The sequence below is a fragment of the Schistocerca serialis genome, chromosome 5, assembly GCF_023864345.2.
Source record: "Schistocerca serialis cubense isolate TAMUIC-IGC-003099 chromosome 5, iqSchSeri2.2, whole genome shotgun sequence".
Taxonomy (NCBI): domain Eukaryota; kingdom Metazoa; phylum Arthropoda; class Insecta; order Orthoptera; family Acrididae; genus Schistocerca; species Schistocerca serialis.
The window spans coordinates 295,811,811-295,829,180 of NC_064642.1; positions in this window are offsets into that span (position 1 = coordinate 295,811,811).

The window sequence follows — 17,370 nt, forward strand, 5'->3', positions numbered from 1 at the left end:
TTGGACTTAACATATGAGGTCATCAGTCCCCTAGAACTTAGAACTACTTAAACCTAACTAACCTAAGGACATCACAAACATCCATGCCCGAGGCAGGATTTGAACCTGTGACCGTAGCAGCAGCGCGGTTCCGGACTGAAGCGCCTAGAACCGCTCGGCCACAGCGGCCGGCGCATTATGGCACTGATCATGAAAAGAGAACCCAAGAACAACTGGCTACGAAGCACATATTTGCACAAGGTAAAGTACAATTCAAATAAGTACGGAGAAATACTCAACCAGCCCTGAGCAGAGTAAAGAATATGCATTTCAAAACAATGATAGAGGATGCTCAACAAGATATCTTGGAAAAAGAGGCGCAAAAGATGTACTGTAAAGTTAAGTAATCCACACTTGGTTTAACATTACTGAGAGATGGGAACCGTGGCCCTTTTGTTCAGATTTAAGGAAGAACTGATTCGTATGAGTGACAGCGTGGAAGCGGCAGCGCTGAATGAAACGATGACCGAGTGCCTAGTGACGATCACGACTTATACCTATTCAAGAGACCCACTCCAGACTCTGGTAATCGGAACCCGTTCATCAGGGTTCATGATTTTAAAAATCTGGTGGTACCTTTATACATGGCACAACATGTGACATAAAAATCAAAGCTAGGATCGTGCTTCTGTTTGGGTCACTGTCAGCTGCACAAAACACCTCCCCAAACCGTTGGACTGTAAGGTTGCGAGCCGGCCGAAGTGGCCGTGCGGTTCTAGGCGCTTCAGTCTGGAACCGAGCGACCGCTACGGTCGCAGGTTCGAATCCTGCCTCGGGCATGGATGTGTGTGATGTCCATAGGTTAGTTAGGTTTAATTAGTTCTAAGTTCTAGGCGACTGATGACCTCAGATGTTAAGTCGCATAGTGCTCAGAGCCATTTTTTTGTAAGGTTGCGAAACTTCGAGTTAGACCTAAATAATTTTCTTCTTTTCGAGCGTTATGTCTTAATATCACTGGAGAATGGAAGATACAACATAATTGAGAGCTGAATGAGATCTACAACAGACCAAACGTTGTAGGCATTGTAGGATCCAAATGGCTTGTATGGGCAGGGAATGTCGCTCAGATGGATACAAAGCGACAGCCTCACAAATCTATGAATATTACTCCCCGCAGAAGAAGAGCACTATAGTCTGATACAAGAATAACGGCGGTTCCCAGAAAAAGGTATTGTGGGGCTAGGATCGTTACCTATTCCAAGCAACAGTTGCGATGCGTGTATACATGTGCTTTGCGATTCAAAAAAGCATGTAGCCTGCAAATTATGTCGATCGCTTACTTATGTAGAATTGTCGCTTACCACAACCTTCAGCGACGAGAACTTGCAACATATGGAGCAAAGGTTCATTAAGCAACTCGCTACGATTACGTTTCATGCTGGGTCTGGATACGACATTCACTATAAAGGGCTCAGAACACTGCTGACTGCTCATTAACGGCCGGAAAATGCGTGACGTAGGTGCGCAGAACCAACTGCTACTGTTCGTGACGCAGACCTACATTACTAGACTGGAAATACAGTATACAGCATCATTGGTGTCACTGAAGCCAGTACATCGCGCTCGATGCCCTATTACGATACTAAAGGACGTATAAACAATTGTGTGTGTACTGATGAAACAGTAGAAAGAAATAGGGATGAACTATAGGTTACCTTTAGAGTGTTGACATAATGTGCAATACCTGCGTCGGGTGTTGCTGCAATTTTTAGTTTAGCAAACGGAAGGTACAAGGAAAGGAACACGACTCAGTGCGTGCGTAAGCAGAAACATCTTACTTATACACTAAGGTGACAAATGTCATAGGAAACCTGATACTGTGTTGGACTTTTTTTTTTCACGGCGTAGTGTAGCAACTCATCCCATATCTGTTCAATAGGATTCATGTCGGGAGAAATGGGTGGCCAAATCATTCGCTCGAATTGTCCAGATCGTTCTTAAAGCCATTAGCGAATAATTGTGGCGAAGTGGCGCATTTTCATTCATAAAAACTCCAGCGTTGTTTGGGAACATTAAGTTCCTTGAATGGCTGCAAGTGGTTTCCAGGTAGCCAAACATAAACATTCCCAGTCAATGGTAGGTTCAGTTGCACCAGAGGACCCAGTCCATTCCCTATAAACGCAGCCCACAACATTATGGAGCCACCACCAGCTTGCAAAGTGCCTTGTTCACAACTTCGGTCCACGGCTTCGTGGGGTCTACGCCATACTCTAACCCTACCATTAGCTCTTGCGCACGTGGTGTCACCGCCACCGCCATCTGTACGTGTGCATATCGCTGTCCCATGACTTTTGTCACCTCAAAAAAAGGTTCAAATGTCTCTGAGCACTATGGGACTTAACATCTGAGGTCATCAGTCCCCTAGAACTTAGAACTACTTAAACCTAACTAACCTAAGGACATCACACACATCCATGCCCGAGGCAGGATTCGAACCTGCGACCGTAGCGGTCGCGCGGTGCGGACTGAAGCGCCTAGAACCGCTCGGCCACACCGGCCTGTTTTGTCACCTCAGTGTATTTGCTTTTGCACTGTACGTAAACCCTAATAATTACGTTTCAGTTCGTCTTACGTGGAGTGCCACCAGTGTTTATGTGAGTGAAAGTACTAAAAAGCTGTTTTCCTTTTTTTTTCCATAGTAGTGGTGGAATGATTATTCAGATGCGTTAATATACAGTAATGACGGATCATGCTTTTACTTCATTTATTAATCTCTTACTATTTTTGAGGAGCTCTGCATTCTTTTTCAGAATTTGCGGAAGTTGGACATAACATTTGACGTTAATAATTTTATTTATATGGACGTTTTTGCGATTTTACGAAACTGCTGTAAATGTTAGCTGGTGTTCTCATAATATAATTTTACGTGTGTGTTAAATGCAATTTTAACCGAACTGCAAGAACTGATCATATCTTCTGGTATAGCTTACAAGGCCAACAATGAACGAATTTTGGATCGGTAAGTGATAGTAGTCAGTCTTCATTTGTATATTAGTGGCTAGGAAAGTTTTAAAAAATGTCGATACAAAACTCTTGTGTTATTCTTTATTGTTCATTATGATACAGTAATGAGTCGCGTTGGTTTCGAGGTGTTACTGCACTTCGATAACCTTCGGATTTTCTTTGGGTAGTATGCTCCTTACGACAGTGCTCCCATAAGCCTAAAGTGAATTTTGTCGTTGGTAACAACTATCTTTATTTATTTGAGTGTTCTTACGAAAATTGCAGTCTATTTTAAACGTGTGTCAATGTAACTTGATGTTCTTTTCATAACACGATTCTCCGTGTATGCTTTAAACTCAATTAGTACGCAAATATTAGCCCAACCGCAGAATTTGTTAAGAACACTTCTTGAAGCTTTTAATGTTCATTTCGTTTCAGAAAATCGCAGTAATACGACGTACAAACTATGGTGTTTGGCGAAAGAAGACAGCGGCGTAAGGCTTCAGTAACAGATGCGCTTTTGTCTGTGTACTAATGTATGTCTGTTGTTCATGACTCCGAATGTAGCTAGACCAAAAAAAAGATGGAGAGATGGAATCCCTGAGGACTTGCTGCAAAATGGCATAGAGAGTGATTGGCGACCGAAAGCAAGCAACGGGATCCAGTGCAAGAGGAGGCGTAACTGGATGCAATCCTCTGGGCCTGTAGACGTAAGGTATGAGTGTGCAATTATTTTATTTGTTCCACATAAATTATTAACAGTGCAAAATTATTGACTATAAATATAAGAACAATAATTAAGAGTTGATAAAATATCCCTTGACGGAAATTTTCTTTTATCATAATTTTGCTTTGGATTCCCTTGCGTTGAGCGAATAAAATTCCTCGATCATGCTATTGAAGTCAAGTTTAGAAGTTGTGTGGTATTCTGTCAACAACACAGCTATATTTGACACGCTATTTTCAGGCATACTCGCCTTTAATTTGCTGAAACTACGTTCACAAGATGCTACAGTCAGGTTACATCCTCAAAGCTATTTCAATGATGGATAAACTTCTCTTAATCAGACTGTGAAACAACCTTCAAAACAGCCAAACGGAAAGCCATTTCATACCTCTTCATAAACTATTTGCTTGGAATTGAAAGTAGCTGATTCGTTAACTAGCTTTGCTGTGTAAATACCGCTGCTGCACTTGGCTCCAAAATCAGCTACACATTTTCAAAAATAAAATACATAGTTCTCATTTAAGGTGTTCCGTGAAAGAAATAGATGAAATTGTGTGACATGTGTGAGATCTGGGCTCCATATTGTTATTATTCCATCAAATCCTTTCGAGTGTTCTAGCGCAAGTAGTTTCGCTCCAGTTGTTAGTCGATATAGATCGGCAAAAAATCGTAAGCCTTCGGTTGAACAGCACATTTGCTTCAGCTCCCAGTCACCAGTAGGATGATACTACTATTTCCAGAATATTTTATCCAATTTTATCCAATTTACGATCTTGACCCCTGATAAGATAACAACTTAATTGGTCTACAATTGGTCACTTACGTAATTGTGCTCTGACTCTCTCCGGACCCTCTGCCCCCCCCCCCCCCCCCCCCGCCGTTGGCTAATGTTTTGAGGGGATCCAATAGCGTTTGCGCATCGACGCCTTTCGGTCAATGGGCTCCTGAGCCCGCGGGGACTTCACCTGGAGTAGCATTTCATGCTATCAAATGCCTGAGCAGCACCAGCACGATTTTCGTCCAGTACTTTGAGTAGTAATCACGATGAAGCACATTCAGCGGCAGCGATCAGCCAGGGAGTACAATAAAAAGACTTTATTTGAAAGAAAGTACTTGCTCATTATTATTGGTGCTGTTATTATTATTACGTATGGATATATACTTGCGTTACTGTTTTATTATTGTTGCAGAACTGCATTACAACAGAGAGCCACCAGCGGCAGCCGATCTCCCTGACCTGTTGGCGTCTGACCAGCCGCGATCACAGCAGCAGCAGCCTGTATTTGAGTTTTATCTGCTGGCATTCGATCGACCCTACCCGGCAGCAGCAGCATCGAAACTGCAGTCAAGTCTACTACCGGCAGAAGGCTGCAACTGCTCTTCACTGGCATGTACAATTTAACAGCAAATGGCTCAAAGAGAGAGAATGTGTGGCCAGCGCCAGACATGGACTTCGAAGTTGTTATCGACAGAGGGAATGTACAGCGAAGTGCTACTGAAGTGCTCTATACGTGACTGGAATTACACAACTTGTGTGGCATGAATGAGTACACTTAGCCCGCATCTCGTGGAGTGCGGTAGCGTTCTCGCTTCCCACCCTCGGGTTCCCGGGTTCGATTCCCGGCGGGGTCAGGGATTTTCTCTGCCTCGTGATGGCTGGGTGTTGTGTGATGTCCTTAGGTTAGTTAGGTTTAAGTAGTTCTAAGTTCTAGGGGACTGATGACCATAGATGTTAAGTCCCATAGTGCTCAGAGCCATTTTGAGTACACTTAGTTCTCTGCTTACGCCAGTTAATGTCCGAATGTTAAAAGGTAAAATAGTAGTGAATAGGCAATGGAGAGGCAATGCTTGAATTAAGAACTGATGGTTCAGCCACGCCACATACGTGAAGTATACAAGTGTAGTGCGTTTACATGACCTATACTGTGCGTTACTGATCGTGTCAGATAAAATGTGTCACAGACAGCAGTATGATAGAGCAACGTTCCATGACGTCGTTACGTATTTGCATGCCAACAAAGTGAAGTAGGACCAGCTAGATCAGTATATTGTGTGTGTGTGTGTGTGTGTGTGTGTGTGTGTGTGTGTGTGTGTGTGTGTGTGTGTGTTTGTGTGGTGTGGTGTGGTGTGAAACACATTATGCTCAAAAAGACTCTTTTTTTAATTTTTCTGACTCCTCCTAGCATCAACATACATTAAAAAACTTATAGGTATAGGTACAGGGTATTTCGTAAATGAAGAAGAATAAGTTTTTATATATGAAAAATTCTTTGGTAATTTCGTTTCATATTTTTAAAATGTATTTACAAAACATTCTTTGTCATTTGCTCTCATTTACTACATGTGTGCAGAGAGAGATAAACACTTATTACCAACAAAGAGAAAGAAGGAGAGAATGAGAGAGAGAAACAGAGAGAGAGGGAGAGGGAGAGAGCACTGAAATATTTTATTTACAATAGCAGTAGCAGGAGGAAAATCACGCACACGCACACGCACACGCGCACGCGCACACGCACGCGCACCGCACACGCACACGCACGCACGCACGCACACGCACACGCAGTATGCAGATAACGTATTTACAGACACATTCACAAATACCTACGACAATCAACTGACCGTACTACTATTCTGTACGCATACATATACATCTCTCTATTTACAAATACACTATGTGATCAGAAGCATCCGGACTCCTGGCTGTAAACGACTTACAAGTTCGTGGCGCCCTCCATCGGTAATGCTGGAATTCAATGTGGTGTTTGTCCCCCCTTAGCCTTGATGACAGTTTCCACTCTCGAAGGCATACGTTCCATCAGGTGCTGGAAGGTTTCTTGGGGAACGGCAGCCCATTCTTCACGGAGTGCTGCACTGAGGAGACCTACCAATGTCGGTCGGTGAGGCCTGGCACGAAGTCGGTGTTCCAGTACATCCAAAAGGTGTTCTATAGGATTCAGGTTAAGACTCTGTGCACGGCAGTCCATTAAAGGTATGTTATTGTCGTGTAACCACCACAGGCCATGCATTATGAACAGGTGCTCGATTGTGCTGAAAGATGCAGTGGCCACGCCTGAATTGCTCTTCAACAGTGGGAAGCAAGTAGGTGATTAAAACATCAGCTGTGATAGTGCCACGCAAAACAGCAAGGGGTGGAAGCCCCCCACCCCCCACCCCCCACCCCTCCAAGAAACACACGACCGCACCATAACACCACCGCCTCCGAGTTTTACTCTCGGCACTACACACGCTGCCAGATGACGTTCACCGGGCATTCGCCATACCCGCACACTGCCATCGGATCCCCATATTGTATACCGTGATTCGTCACTCCACACAACGTTTTTTCACTGTTCAATCGTCCAATGTTTACGCTGTTTACACCGAGCGAGGCGTCGTTTGGCATTTACCGGCGTTATGAGTGGCTTACGAGTAGCCGCTCGACCATGAAATCCAAGTTTTCCCACCTCCCTCCTAAAACTCTTAGCTGTTGCTGTGGATCCTGATGCAATTTGAAATTCCTTTGTGATGGTCTGCGTAGATGTCTGCCTATTACACATTATGACCCTCTTCAACTGTCGGCGGTCTCTGTCAGTCAACAAACGAGGTCGGCTTGGTCGCTTTTGTGTTGTACATGTCCCTTACGTTTTCACTTCACTATCACATCGGAAACAGTGGACCTAGGGATGTTTATGAGTGTGGAAATCTCGCGTACCGACGTGTGACACAAGTGACACCCAATCACCTGACCACGTTCGAAGTCCGTGAGTTCCGCGGAGCGCCCCATTCTGCTCTCTCACGATGTCTAATAATTACTGAGGTCGCTGATATGGAGTACCTGGCAGTAGGTGACAGCACAATGCACCTAATACGAAAAACGTATGTGTTTGGAGGTGTCCGGATACTTTTGATCACATAGTGTAAATACCTTATACACACACACACACACACACACACACACACACACACACAGAGAGAGAGAGAGAGAGAGAGAGAGAGAGAGAGAGAGAGCAAGTGGACTGTGTGAGAGTGGTAGGCATCCAGTTCCATCATGACAATAAATTGCTTGTCGTCATGACATGACAATCCGACTTCAGTTACGGTGCGGTGTGCACCAGATGATCTAATGACCGAAAGAGTACTTTGCACCACTTGTTGCGGCATAGGTGGAGCAGCAACGACGCCGTCTAAAAGACATGACTCGTAGTCCTCGATCATTAGATATATTGAGGCCACACACTATACACCCTTAGCCCGCCTGTGGGTGGCGCCAGTATCTATATGGTACACGTACAGCTTAGATCGGGGCCCTGCGAACTCCAGTGTCTGTGAGCCATTCGCCTCGTCTTTCATCAGATATCATAATATACTTTTAGTTAAAAAAATAATAAGCTGTAATGGGGAAAATTCACTAACTTACTAACTTCATCACCATCAACTTTACTCTTACTATCCATCGTGATGAAGATGAGAAAACCATGACCTTTATCTTAAGGAAGAATTAAGCAAGATGGGGAGAAAAAAGATAAATAAGTAAAAATAGTGATTAAAAAACAATTTTTGGATAGAATTAATGATACTTTCTGTAAAGTTATAAAAAATTTAATGTTTGTAAAGTTGTAATATAATTTAAGGGAGTAAGGGTTAGAATAAAATAGATAATGATATCCTGTAAAATAGAGAATAGGTGAGGACGTAAGAAGAGTAAGATACGCAAAGCAGCGACAAACATTGTATTAGATATGAAGTCAGCAGACAAGGTGCACCATCATAGCGACCAGATCGACAGCAGGAGCAGGACTGAGGAGAGTGGTTAGGCGTGAAAGGGACACTGAGTGTGAATGTCCCGTACGTCACCTTACGAGATGACGAAAGAAGCCGCCTTGATAAAAGTAACGGTCCAAGAGGATAACACCTCTGGGTAAAAAGTTTGGACAGCTACAACGGATCCTGGATACAATCAACATGTACCATGAAGTGAGCTTTACTCCTACTAAAGCCACACACATGCGTTATAACAACGGTTTTGCAAAAGTGTTAGATACTTGATACTTCTATTGCGAACTGTTCAAAGCAGCATATGGAGGGATGATGGATGTCCACCGAATCGGAACGGAGGCGGATATGGTACAGCGAGGAAGAGTGCGTATTTAAATTTACGACAGAAAGAACAAGACGCGTTTCTGTAGCTCAACTTGCAGAATCGCTGAAATGGTTATCAGACAATTCGGGATGCAACAACTGCGAAACAATCCCTGAAAACTCCTAGGACGGAGCGAGAAAACGATGGAAGGCTGTCCAATCTACCTAGATGAACAATCGAATACAATAAAGAATACTCAACAATTTCAAAGAAGACGCCATAAGACCGGATTAAACGGGAACGAGGTTCAGCAGGTCTTCAATCCCAATTCCCGATCCAGAGAAGAACGAAGGCACAAGTGAGAAGACGCACCAAGATGCACCAAGAACAGAAGATGCAACGCAGAAGATATGGAAGAAAGAAGAGCCTGGACCAGAAGAGGTCAAGAAACCTTTTCAAACCCCTTCCCATACAAGACCATTATTGCACTTAACTGTTCTAGCCGTACCAAAATCCGAGTTTCCTTATGGTAAGTTGCAACAGCTTCAGACATCATACAGAGAGATGGGAGATGACTACTGATATGAAAACCTAGAGACGAATAGATCATTGATGAACCGACATGAAGATTCATCAAATGAAGAAGAAAAGTTTATGCTGCCAAGAATAGATCCCCAATACAACGTCGACATAGACACATGCGAAATGGAACACCACGCATTCACGACACGCTCAGACCTTCAGTGACCTTTCTCTCTGCCGACCGTCATTCCACGTTCAGCAGAGACGCGGCGAGGCCCACGGCCGATTGTTATCCCATGTCCGACGGAGGTCCGTCGAAACATACGAGAAACAAAGAGACGATTTCAATGAACTATGTTAAAGAGTTAAGAGAAAGAACTGTCTGTGACAAACTAGTATCCGAATAAAGTAAAATAAGAAAAATTTTTGCGATTGTTTTTAAAAATATTTGCATATGTATTAGCAACAGATCATTATTGGCGATGCGTTTAATAATTCTTATCTTGACACAACGATAATATTTCCTAGTATTTCATATTTTTCAACATGTTTTAATTAAGAAAACCTAAGTTAACACTTTTGAAAAGGTTAAGAATCTAGTGTGTGAGAGGCTTTTCAAAAAAGAGAGGATAGACAAATATAAATAGGTTTAGGTATTCTATGATGTCTGTTTAAGTTTTGTAAAGTAATTAATGGGATTAGTAATTTAATATGTTTGGAAAAGTCAAATTTGAAAATTTTTGTAAGGTTAGAATGCATAGGTTTAGGATTTTGGGGGAATATAAATATGTTCATTAATAGGATTATGCCTATAAAGTCATGGGAATCATTTGGTTGAGTTTAAAATAAATTATAAAGCTTTATTATAAGAAATGAAACTTCCTTAGGTTATGATTGATATGAAACCTGGAGATATTGAAAAAGGGGAGGATAATGTTAAATGACGGTTTCCTCAAATTCAATACATATCCATCATCATTTAACATAAATTAGGTAATCAAAAAACAGATCAGTCTCAAAACTAAAATTTTTAAAGATCATACAAATTTAAAGATAAGCTCCAATTGTTTGTATTTAAATTGAAAAAAATGTAGACAAATATATTGAAAGAAAAGGAGTTTAGACGAATTAAATAGAATTGTATAAAAATCAGAAAATTAGAAAAAAATGTTAAATCTTGAAAGAGAAAATAACATAACTTAAGAGCTCAAATCTGTAGATATGAAATCAAGTACAATGTGAAATAGAACGATAAGGAGACTAGATCAAACTACTGTCTAAGGTATACAAAATAATAAAATAGGAAGTTGGTCAGTAAATAGGTCAATTGCTACAGTCTTAAGTTGCAAACAATTTTGCACTGACTTCAATCAGTTTCTCAACCATTGATTGACCCAGTGCAAAATTGAACACAGAAGGAGGAGGATATGTAAGGTGGCAGAATAAATGAAGGTCAATATCGCACCTTACATAAGGGTTTTATACATCGTAACGGGAAGGTGACTATGACACCTAATTTACTTCGGCCTGTAATGAGCAGATTTGCCTATAAGTATGTAAAGCAAAAGGGACGACACTCAATCGACGGTATTAACACACCACTCCTATACAGGGTGAAAAGTATTTAAACCGACAGACTCTGGGAGGTTGTAGGGGACATCAAAACAAATATTTTTCCCTAATGTCATTTTTTCCTATGAGGATTATTTAAACCGGTGAAGGCCATATTACGCTCTTCAGTTGTTAGAGGCCGTATTACGATCTTCAATTGTTAGAAGCTGTATTACGAGCTTCAGTTTTTAGAGGGCGTATTACGCCCTTCAGTTGTAGGCAACTGCTGTCCACCAGTGTAGTAGTGCATTGTCTCTGTTTACTAATGGAGCTACACGTGGAGTGACTACACTGATGTGGTTGGTGCGTACTACTTAGCGTACCACAACGGACGAGCTGCACAGCGGGTTTATCAACAACAATATCTAATCGCCGTATCCCGCATCACTCGATCTTTGCTGCAGTGTACCAACGTCTGCGTGAGACCGGGTCATTTAGCAGATTACCTGGACAGGGACGCCGTCGCACGGTAAGAACGCTGCAATTTGAGGAAGCTGTCTTGCAGCATGTGGAGCGGGATCCTTCAATCAGCACTCGTGCAATTGCATGTAACGTGGGGACGAATCAAACGAATGTAAGAACAGTCTTTCGAGAGCAATTATTATGTCCATTTCACTTACAGCGTGTCCACAACCTGGAGCCAGTTGATTATCCACCCAGAGCACAATTTCGCAGTGGTACCTGGAAGAGTGTGAAATGCATCCTACATTTCCATCCTCTGTGTTGTTTACCGATGAAGCAAGGTTCAGGCGTGATGGAGTCTTCAACAGGCACAATTCGCATGTTTGGAGTGAGGATAACCCACATGCCACAGTTACTAGCGCTCATCAAGTGCGGTTCTTCGTTAATGTGTGGGTCGGTGTTGTTGGGGACTGTTTAATTGGACCGTATCTGCTACTTAGGCCATTGCATGGCAGGCACTATTACAAATGTCTCGCCAGAGCATTGCCAGAATTGCTCGAAGACGTCCCACTCTGTACAAGACAACGCTTGTGGTTCCAACATGACGGGACTCCGGCAAATTTCAGTCATCGTGTGCGTCGATTCCTGGGCCGACGGTTCCCAGAAACGTGGATTGGCAGACGTGATCCTGTACCATGGCCTTCTAGATCCCCAGATATGACCCCTCTGGACTTTTTTGTGTGGGGAGAGATGCGCAACCTTGTTTTCGCAACTCCTGTTGCATCAGAAGAGGATCTGGTTGCCCGGATAGTAGCAGCAGCAGGAACAAGTCAGGATACTCCTCGGATTTTTGCCCGTGTCGGACAAAACATGATCCGAGGGGGTAACCTTTGTTTAAGTGTCAATGGAGGCATTTTTTTAAAATCTACTGTAATTGGAACTGGATTGTGTTAATGTGTTGTCTCTTGGTCATAAAAAAATAGAAAAGTGTTTTTTGGTTTAATTAATTTGCCGCCAGAAAAATCTTCCTCTACCGGTTTAAATACTCCTCACAGGAAAAAATGACACTGGGGAAAAATATTTGTTTTGATGTCCCCTACAACCTCCCAGAGTTTGTCGGTTCAAATACTTTTCATCCTGTATAATGCATGTCAATGAGCAGAAAATGAAACAAGCAGTGAGAGAAGAGATTTTGTGCGGAAGTCTTCACGGGCAGACGCAGAGGCCGCACCTCAAGAGGCACTATGGAAAGTCTTTAAGGAGCTGCGTCCTGCAGCGAGGGTCAGCTACCAGACAGGTGACGCATACTGCAGGGCGAGTAACGGGGTCACTAGAAGTAGGACAGAAAGAAGCTTTAGAAAACTGCGTTTCGGAATTCCAAAGGCATATGAACAAAACCAGTGATTCATTCAATCACGTGAACTCCAAGTGGTACACACACAATAGACACCTGTAACTTTCTAGGTGTCTCGAACAGCCACAAAACGTCCGATTGGCGGAAACACACCTTGCGATTGGTAGAGAGAGTTTCCTCAAAATAGGGGGAATGCTCCTATTGGTCTAATAAAACCGTGCTGTGGAGAATGAAAGAACCCAGGTGGGGAGAGAGTTCGGCTACAAGAAAGACGAGAGTGAAATTTTCGAGGAGACTCTTCTCTGAACTGGTGTCAAGTACAGAACGGAGCACATAATGCTCTGTGCGACACAGAGGAGAAATTTTTATGAACACTGCGTTCACAGCGGCTAACCTCCAGCTAGAAATTAGCTGCAGCATCGTTGAGCTCCAACTGTGGAGAAATGAATCAGCCAAGTAGTTATTGTTCTTGCGAGAACTGAGAGGGCATAATAATATGCACGTTGCTCCAGCCGTGCACGTGTATATCGCCATAGTCTGAGACTAGGGATGAATTCATGTTTTCTCGCATATTAAGAAACATAGGGAGAGTTTCTGCTGGAAAATTCAGCAAAGGCTTAATTATTATTATTATTATTATTCGTTACAGTCAACTTTGGACTACGCTAAGCATCAGTCATTTCTTGTGCTTTTTCTTGCGTTCTTCCCAGTACTTCTTCATTTTTTCTGAGTGGGCTTCTTTACGTTCTTGCGACCAGGTTGTTCCCGTCTTCTTTGATTGCGTTCGGTCTTTGAATCCCTGTATTTTGTTGATGGCATTCCTATATTCCATTCTGTTGTAAACTGTCTCTGGTATAATGTTCATTTCTGCAATGTCTTCTTTTACTTCTTTCAGCCAGTTAATTTGTGTCTTTCTGCTTTCCATGTATTCCAGGATTTTCTTTGCCGTTCTTTCTGGTGCCATTCTTTTGACATGCCCATAGAAACTCAGTCTTCTCTTTTTAAAGGATGTTGTCAGTTTTTCAATTTTCTCGTATAACTCTCTATTGGATCGCAATTTATAATCCTGTCCATCCTTTTTAGGTCCTAAGATCTTTCTCAGTATTTTTCTCTCTTTTATTTCCAATTTCTCCAACAGACGTTTTCTGTTCAGTGGGATGCATTCAATCGCATACAAACTTTCTGGTTTTATTACCGCATTGTAGTGCCTGAGCTTGGCATTGATGGAGATCGACTTTTTATTGTATACATTTCGGCATAGCTGGTATGCCGTTTCCATCTTTATTGCTCTTTCCTGTAGTGAAACATTTGGTAACCCTGTCGGTGTAATCCATTCCCCTAGATACTTAAATTTATGAACTCTCTTAATTATTCCATATTTAGTTTGCAATGTCTGTGTTGGGTCTGTTTTGTCCTGTATCATCAATTCTGTCTTTTCATACGATATTTGTAGACCTGTCTTCTCAGCGATCTCATGCAGCATTTCTATCTGAATCTTTGCTGTTTCGATGTCATCTGCCAATATTGCCATGTCATCAGCAAATGCCAGACGTTCAATTTTTGTTTTATTTCTTCCTAACGTTATCCCATTTTTCACTCCAGCTTCTGCCATCTTCTTTCTCCATTCCCTGACCACTTTTTCAAGGACAATGTTAAACAACAGCGGGGAGAGCCCATCCCCTTGTCTAACACCTGTTCCAATTACAAACGGCTGTGACAATCTACCCAAAAACTTCACTTGCGATTTTGTTCCCGTAAGGGTTTCCTGGATTAGACTTCTGCTTTCTTCATCAATCCCAAATTCTTCTAATGTGTTAATCAGAGTTGGTCTATCAATAGAATCATATGCTTTTTTGAAGTCTATGAATGTAATTACTAGATTTTTCGATGTGCGTGCGCGAAGTTGTATTATGGAGAGTAGACTGAATATCTGTTCACTGCATGATCTTCCTTTTCTAAACCCAGCCTGATATTCACCCAGTTCTTTCTCTACCTGATTTTCAATCCTGTTTTGTGGTGCCTTGGATAGGATCTTATAGGCCACTGATAACAATGAGATACCTCTGTAGTTATTTGCATTTGTCTTGGCACCCTTCTTATGTAATGGATGAATCAATGCTGTCTTCCATTCCTCCGGAATCTTCTCTGTATTCCAAATCTCTTCAAACAGCGCCTCGAAATTATTTATTAAGTTTTCTCCTGCGTATTTCAGTAGTTCCGCGACTAACGAATCTTTACCAGATGCTTTATTGTTTTTCAATCCTTTCAAGATCTCTTTAATTTCTTCTTTATTAGGTGGTTCAGAGTCTGGTAGCTTATTCTTAGGCTTCTCAAATGTCAAGGTTTCATCAGGTCTTTTGCAGCTTAGCAGCGTTTCAAAGTAGTTCGCTAGGTGTTGGCAATTTTGTTCCACGCTGGTGATCAGATTTCCTTTTTCATCTTTGAAGCAGAGTGTCGGTGGTTTATATCTTGTTATTGTAGTTCTGAATGTTTGAAAGAAATTGCGTGTATTATTCTTAGAAAATTCATCTTGTATTTTCTGTATTTGTTGTGTGTCATATTTCCTTCGTTCACTTTTAATGATTTTCGTCGTTTCACGTCTTTGCGTTTTGAACTGCTCCCAGTCAGTTGGCCTTTTGGTTGAGTTGTATTTCTCCCAAGTTCTGGCTCTTTTCTGTAGTGCTTTCTCACAGACCTCATTCCACCAGGGATGCTTTTTCTTTTTGGTTAGTAAAATTGTTTGTTCTGCTGCGTCTCGTATTGAGGTTGCAATTTCTTCCCATTTGTAACTTTTGATTTTATCTGTCTTTTCCTTGTAGTCGTCTAAGACTTGCTGATTGAGCATTAAGTCCTGTACTCTGTATTTGGCTATTTTTGTTTCGTCACTCTTGTGACTTCTTTCTGGTGTTAATTTCATCTTAATTTTGGTCAGATAATGGTCAGAATCAAAGTTGGCCCCTTTCACCACCTGTACATCTTGAATGTCCCTTGAATTATCATAACTTATTGCCACGTGATCAATCTGGAACTCACCAAGTAATTTGTTCGGTGATTTCCATGTTGTTTGTTTTTTGGGATTCTTCTGGAATTTAGTTGTCATAATGTTCAATTTGAATTTCTCACAAAACTCTACTAATCTCTGGCCATTCATGTTAGTTTTAGTGTGTGCTGTAAACCTCCCTGTGCTTTTTGATAATTCGTTTCTTCCAATTTGTGCATTAAAGTCTCCTAACAGAATTGTAGTGTGTTGCTCAGGGATCTTCCCTATTGTTTCTTCCAGTTCCTCCCAAAATGTCTGCACTTTCTCTGGATTTTGTTGGTTGTCTTTATTTATTGGTGCATGGGCATTTATAAGTGTGTACTTTTTATTTTTATTTCTGAATGTTATCAATGATATTCTTGGTGATTTAGATTTAAATTCTAGTACCTTAGTAGAAAATGAGTTATGTATCACAAATGCTGTGCCATATACCCGAAGACCTTTTGTATTCTTTACTATCTGTGCTGGTTTCCCTTTATAAATCCTGTACTGGTCTGCCTGTACTGTATCCTCATCTGGGTATCTTGTTTCTTGTATAGCCAGAACTTTTAGTTTGTGTTCATCCATTAGTTTTGTCAGTTCTTTTTGTTTACCTGTTCTCAGCATTGAGTTCACGTTCAGTGTTCCTATGAACGTTTGATGTCTGTTCCTATGTTTAGCGTTAGGGATCCTAGGACCCTCCGACTGGTCTGTTGCGCAATGATGCTGGGCCCCCGGATCCGAATGCCCAGCTTCGGCGGTATTACCACCACGGGGAGGAAACTTTCTCATTGCACCTTCCATTTCTGATACTTGGTTAAAGCTGTTGTTTCCAGAGGTATACACCTCCTTCCACTAAGACTTAGTTCGCTACACTAAGAAGTTAATTCAGGCCGCTCCTCTGGAGTACAGACGCCTTTCGCAGCCGCTTCTCTGAAGTACAGACGCTGCTGATTGAAGATAACTCTTCCGCTCCAAAAGCCGTTGGGACATATAGTGTCTTCTTCCGCCTTCTGGACCGTTGGTTAATCTTCACCTCTTCCGCCAGTTCCGCCGTTCCGATGATCTTCATCTCCGCCTTCACTGCCGTTGAGGTCTTCACCGTTACCCTGGCAAGGGACCCTTACGAGGTACTATCACCCGGGCCAGGTGAACCAAGGTTTTTTAACGAGGTTGTTACTCCTCCCCCTCCTCCTTTTTCAACCGGGCTTGGGACCGGCTTTGGCGGAGTTCAAAGGCTTAATTAGATTTTATAGGAATTTCAGTGAGTGAGAGCAGCCATGCAGAGCACAACTCATCGCAGCTAAATGGTTCAAATGGCTCTGAGCACTATGGGACTTAACTTCTGAGGTCATCAGTCCCCTAGAACTTAGAACTACTTAAACCTAACTAACCTAAGGACATCACACACACCCATGCCCGAGGCAAGATTCGAACCTGCGACCGTAGCAGTCGCGCGGTTCCAGACCGTAGCGCCTAGAACCGCTCGGCCACCCCGGCTGGCCATCGAAGCTAAGGTAAATACCATGTGCAGAAGCGTAAACTTGTTGGTTCACCAGCTTGCGTCCACTGTAAACTCGAGCCACCTTGGATAATCTTTCGCTCGACTTGTCACAAAACAAATCATCCTCCGTAGACTTGACTGTCATGCTAAAAACAGTCCTCAACTTTGA